Source organism: Cyanistes caeruleus, chromosome 9 (assembly GCF_971803275.1).
Source record: "Cyanistes caeruleus chromosome 9, bCyaCae1.hap1.1, whole genome shotgun sequence".
NCBI lineage: Eukaryota > Metazoa > Chordata > Aves > Passeriformes > Paridae > Cyanistes > Cyanistes caeruleus.
This window is the reverse complement of record NC_141709.1, coordinates 22091054-22097773: the sequence shown is the minus strand read 5'-3', so window position 1 is coordinate 22097773 and position 6720 is coordinate 22091054.

The window sequence follows — 6720 nt, the reverse complement described above, 5'->3', positions numbered from 1 at the left end:
CACTCTGATTTGTTTCATAGCCCCTCATGCAGACTGACATGGTCTTTTGTCATCTAATCTTTGCATGCATCTCATCTTATATATTATATATTGGCAAAGGTACTGATAAGACTTTCATTTATTGAATTAATATTTGCCTCAAATATTTTCAGATATTTTAACTGAAATAGTGTGTCTAATTTTAGCAGTAGTTAATCTTTGAATATTTCCATCATATAAAACATAAGGAAATTTACATACTAAAATATAAAATTAGGAAATAAAATGAGTGTGCACTATAAATGATTAGTTTTGGGGCAGTAAGTTTAGCAACTGCTTAAGGATTTAAAAGCATGGACACTATTCAGTAAAAGTTTGATTAAATATTTTTTATATTAAAAAATTAACCAAAGTAAAATAGTTTAGACGTAAATGGAACTATTTAACTTTGCCTTTTAATTTCTGTGAACAACAGAAGAAAAGAGTTTGATCTTTTCTACAGGAAATAAATAAGTAAATATGTAAATTTGTAATGTAGGTGAATTTTTATAAACCAGAAGTATTTACAGTGCCAGAGAGCTTCTACTCAATGAAATATTATATTAGGTTTGGTTTCAAGAACTGAAAACAAAAAAAAAAAAAATCAATTTGGGACTGTAAGAAAATGAAAACCAAAAGTATTTGGTTCCAAATATAATTACTAAATTATATAGACAATATGTGCACCAGAAATTATATACTTTAGCCAAAGGAAGACAATGAAATTAAAATGAAGGATGGTGGAAAGGTCAGGAAAGGGAAAATGAGCTAATGCTAACTGTGGGTATAGAAGGTAGTTGCCTGAGAAATCTGATTGCTGGAATAGATAAAATTTCCTGATTAGAAACATTGCAAACATAATGTAAATAATGGAATGCAATGTTTTACAAATTTCTACATTCAGAATTAATCTAAACTATCTTGGTTGCAAGATTTGCATTAATTTTAAATGGACTGAAGAACTAAACAAAGAGCTATAGTTGAATGAATGTAAGATGATGAATTGAAAGGAAATGCTTAATTTGGAACTGTAAAAATAGGTGGTGACTCCTGCCTTAACTAATTTCTTTAATGGTCTGAAAGAATAAAAATGTGGTATATAAATGGCTTTTTTTTCTTTGTGGAAAATGACCTTAAAATACAAACACCCATGAAGACAGAGGGAAAAATAGAAAGATATATCATGAAATATTAAATATATGGGAAAGAAGTCTATAGAAAACCATTAACCTGAGAACACATGCCACAGTACATTTGGAAGAGAATACATGATTGAAATAGTGATTTGAAGGGGAAGAAAAACCTTAGAAAGCATGTAGAGCTAAGCACACAGCTATATGGAAATGCAAACAAAGGATGCACTTGAACAATGGTTCTCTCCAGGGCCAGTGACACCTGCTATGGACAGACACACTCATACGAATTTACGGTCTCCAGAAGAATTTCAAAGATCTTTTTGGTTTTGCTCTGGCTCAGACCATGAGCTAACCAAGAGCAGTGTGGCTGGCCATAGGATCAGAGACAATCTTTCAAGTTTTGCATTTTATTAAGGGTTCTTTTACCCCCTCAATCTGTAGAATTATTTTTACCTCATTTTATTCCCCCCAGAGGATCTGCTCTATTTACACTCTTCTCCTTGGGCAATTCCTACTAACCAGATCTTTCCTATTTATTGCTCATGTTTGCTACATCTTTTGTAAAGTTTCTTATTTAATGCTGTCCATAGTAGTTTCATCATCCTTTCTTTTTCCACTTCTTTCACCCTGAACCTCTGAGTCTTTCCCCTTATTCTTGTATCCTCAGAATAACATTTTTCAATCCCTTGAAAGGATTTTACTCTTTAGAGATGGTTCTTATGTAAAGCCTTTGAACTTTAGGAAGGTCCTGTAAGCCACAAATGTTGCAAGCAGAACAATTTTATTTGAATTTCATAGAGAAAAGACACTAGGGCAAAGAGAAGAAAGCAATTTCTCGTTTACGTGAAAGGAAAACAAAATCTCTGAACTTTAGTGAAGGAAAAATATGCAAAATTAAACCTTCTAAGATGAAAATTCTCAGCAGAAAAATAAAGCAGGAAAAAGAAGATCTGCTACCGAGGCATTCATTCATTGATGTGGGGGTTCAACAGGCAGCTACTCTGGCAAAAACTTCCTCAGCCAACCCTGACCCTGCCAAGTGGCATTGCTGGGCATGGGAGATTACTTCTTTTTTTAAATCTGCAGCTGATTTTCCAACATAACATGACTTAGCCTTCCCAATTTTCAACTGTATTGTGATGAATTTCTTCTATAAATTACAAGACACTGTTCCCACTACAAGTAAAAAACTCAGAATTGTGTGGATATTGTAGCTTTGCAATTTTGCATTTCAGACATCAAAATACAAGCAAAATTTGTAACATTTGCTAAAGAAATAAAGAATATAATGGAATTAACTAAACTCAGCCTGGATCTTTGCAGATTTTTAAGATGTTGATCAAGAAAAATTTGATTTATATATCTTTATTTTGTTTTTATTTCCTGCATGGCTTATTGTGTTTGAGGAATTCCAGCTTTATGAGAGTCCTTAATAACTCCTCAGGCAAAAGAAATCAAATGGTCCTCTCTCTCTGTTTCTTGTTATTTATTTTATATTTCAGAATATGTCGCATCTTCCTAAAATGGAAATTTTGTGATTGATTTTCTCTAATTGGTCACAGAATAGCTTTTGGGGTTTCAGGGCTTAAACACTGCAAAGTATATCAATTATAGCCTGTGGTCTCCTGCCTGAAAACATACCTGAGGCATGTATTAATGGAGCAATAAAACATGGCCTGTCATACCTTCATGTTATATTCCCATTCCATGTGAACAAGCCTGCTTCCAGAGTTTGCCACAGGCAATCTAGTATTTCAGCCCTGTGTATGTTTTAATCTCTGATAGATTTTATCCACTTCCTGTCAAATCCTGAACACTTGCATTATGAAGAGTTTTTTTCATGTTCATTAATGCTTTGCTTCAGTTCTGTTTGGTTTTGAGGTATCTCTGGAAGCCTTCAAAAAGGGTCCATTAATAAAAAAAATTCATGTCCCTCACTGTTACCTAGAAAAGTTAAGAAATCACTTGCTTTATTTCACTGAAATTTTGCAAATATCTGACTTAGTTACAGTTTAGACAGTTCTGCAGTTCAGCTTATACAGTTTCAATGTATGGGAAACATTTTCTTGATAATTATGATTTTTCTCATGATATTAGCTTACCTTGTCAGCTATAAAAATTATTACTTCTGCTACGACCCTCCCCAAAGGTGGGGTAATTGAGGTTCTTGTTAATAGATTCCTTGGACAGATTAGAGTGAAACCCTGAATGAACCTTGTTTATATATATATATATATATATATATATATATATAAAACACAATTTTGGATCCAACACAACCCCAAAATATCATAGAATTCTCCACCTATACATCATGCTGGAGAATGATCTTTTAAGGGTTGCAATTTAGAAACACTAGAGGAATGCCCCAAAACGTACTTTGCAATATCCTCCAAATGAGAAAGATCTAATTTTTTACTCCTACTTTTTTCAGGTCTATGAGTCACATAGCTCCAGGTGGAAAATGCAGGAATAAAACCAACCACCTCCCAAAAGGCATTTTGACTGTGGATTTATCTGAGCTGATTTTAACCTACTAATTTATTTTATTTATTCATTAGCAGTATCTGTGAAAATTTTATTTATTGATGCCATAGAGCATACACTTTCTGATTAATATCTGTTGATTTTGAAAACGGGCTTAAGACTCAATTATTATTCTAATAATCCATGGGAAGGTGAGCAGAGCTAGCCCTGAATGGCAGGACTGGTCACCAAACCAGTGTCCCTGAGCACCTCAGACATGTTGAGGGACTGTTTTGCCCCCAGCAGGTTCTCCCCATGTGCTGGGTTCAGCTGCTGTGTGGTGTTTTGGGCTGCTGTGGGAGGCACCCCCTGAGCCCATGCCACCTGCCTCTTCTGCTTCCCCACGCTCAGAGTTAATATACTAACCCTGAAGTCAAACTCAGAGAAATTTCCATTACCTTCAGAAGTAATGGATAGTCACATTTTAAGCACCAGCCTTGCAGAGAGCCAAATATTTTCTCATTCTAGTCTTTACCTTTCAGTTTTTCACATAGCAATGAAAGCTGTTTTCCATAGAATAGCAATTTTTTCACCCTAGGAATTATTCTGCTTCTGTTTGTATTGGCAAGTGGGCATAAAATATAAAGTGAATTATTTGGCATAAAAGAAATCTATAAAAATTGCTCATAATTATTACCATGACTCCAGTCCAGAACTCCTTATTCACATAAACCTGACACTGCTGTTGTAGCTGGTTTTTCTTCAAAACAGAACTTAGAAAAGCTCACCCACATTGAGCAAGTTCTGTGAGATTTAAGAATGTACAAACAGCTATAGATATTTATGCTTAGACCGAATCAGCATTAAGTATATTAGTGTCAGAAGGAAATAACTAGATCCCAAGGCTTGCAAAGTGTATCCAACACTGCAGCCCTGTCCTTGTCATGTTTTCTGACCAAAATACTCCAGCTCTGGGCAAGGTGAAGCCTGGGCTGGCCAAGATTCACCTTCAGTGTCCTCCTTCCTTTTTTTTGTCAGCTTCAGAGCAGAACAAGCTGTATAAACATGATGTGTGTTTCCAATTCAAAGCATTGAATTTTGAGCCATGGTAATGACCTTCTATTATTGGGAGGGATATTTCCTTACACATCCTTTATTAAAGGATTCTTCAGTAAGTCTGATAATAAGTCATAGTTAGCTGAAAGTCCCTAGCATGTGTCATTTTTCTGTGCTGTTTACAAAAAATGTCTGTTGTACAGAACTAGTGTGTTTGGCCTAGTAAATATTTATTCAACAAGTATTCCCATGATGGTAAATGTAAAGATTATCAAAAGGCCCATGGCAGAAAAGTTCCTATGACTTCAGGTAACTCTTGATTTATGGCATAGTTACTTCCCATCGTTGAGGAAATGAGGCTTGCAACTGACTAATGTGTCTTCATATTTTGTTTGCAGGAAGCATTTATAACTTCCTCCTGGGATTTTTTAGAGCTACATTGTATGATATTCCCAAACTATTTTTGCACTCTTGTTTGATTTTAATTATAATTTAACAGAAGTAAAATCTTGGGAATACTTCTAATTTGCTTAACTCCTTCCTGTTGTGTCTTGATAAATTTTTTTCCTAATTGATTATTGAAAGGAATGGGTGTATTTATAACCTGAGAGGTCTCAAGGATTAGCAGCTACTCTCTGTCTGTGTAACTTCCATAAAGACCAAGCCATACAACACATGTGAGCAGACTGGGGAGACCCCCTGATGTTCACAGATCTTTAGCACAGGCTAAAACTGCCTCAGGAGCAGAGGGAAACCCAAGGGGTTTTCTTGATGGGCCTTATCCCCTGTCACCGTGCTGATGGCACAGAGGGGAGGCTGTGGTCACAGTAAATCGCTCTCCAGCTGCACATCTCTGGTCCCTCTGGCCTCAGGAGCTCCTCTCTGCTCCCAGCTCTGCCAGCACTGCCCCAGCCGTGCCTGTGCTGATGAGTGCCTCCTGCACAGATGCCTCTGGGACTGCTAAAATGGAAGAGGAAAGAGTTTTATATCTTCCCTCAGAAAATAGGAGATCTAATCTATATTAACTAACGAGCACATTCCCACTGGTGCAGGTGGGGGGACTAAATTGCCACACACGACGATGCGGCTCTCAGGTAATGAACATACATTCTTTAAACTGCTTTTATATCCATTGATGGTGTGAGAATAAGTTCTGCCTTAATTTATGGATTGTCTGAGTTGGAAAGGAAAGTATAGTAATTCTTTTGTGATGATTAGCAGCCTCAGAGAACGCTTCAACCAGGGAGACATGCTGATTGTTTATGAGGTCAATCAGAAGGCACAAACCCAACACTGCCTTTCCTAGCTGAGCTTTCAGCTACATTCAGTCATTTGTTATCTTGCATTGATAAAGTTAATGCAGAGAATCAAAGCCAAGCTTATATCACCAGTAAATATTATGATCACATACATCTGCAGAGCACACAAACTCTGTCCTCACTTAACTAGAGCTTTTAGAAAACCTAAACACAGGACTTGATTTATGAACACAGTATGACATGTTTTGTCTATTGATGAAATGCAAAACATTTATTTCAATAAGTTTGGAGTAAATTATTAAACCAAAAATTATTTTTAGCTGAGGTCATGATTCTTAATGATAGCTGGCTCTTTGATAGCTATCTTTGCTCATAAATTTAAAAGTATTTCATTAAGATGGCTGAAATTATTACAACCTGTCTTGTAGCTGGGAAACTGAGTCACTCAGTGAGATACTCCTACTTTTTTGTACCCAGTGAAGCAGTGATATTCTGTATTTTTCCACCTTCACTGGAAATTTGTCCAGAACAACTTGCTACAACCTGTAACACGCTGCCCTCAAACACCTCATAAGTGATTATTTTTGCAGTTTGAATATCCTGCCTAAATACCCCCCTGCATTTTCTTAGCATTTTTAGATATTCTTCACAAAATTTCTCTACAAATTACCTGCTTGTCTTCTTGTGACCTTCACTACTCCTTGGCACCATATTCAGTTTTTCCAGCCACTCACATGATCTGGGAGAGTCTCTGTTCGAGTAGAAGCACTGCCCCACTCGATGTC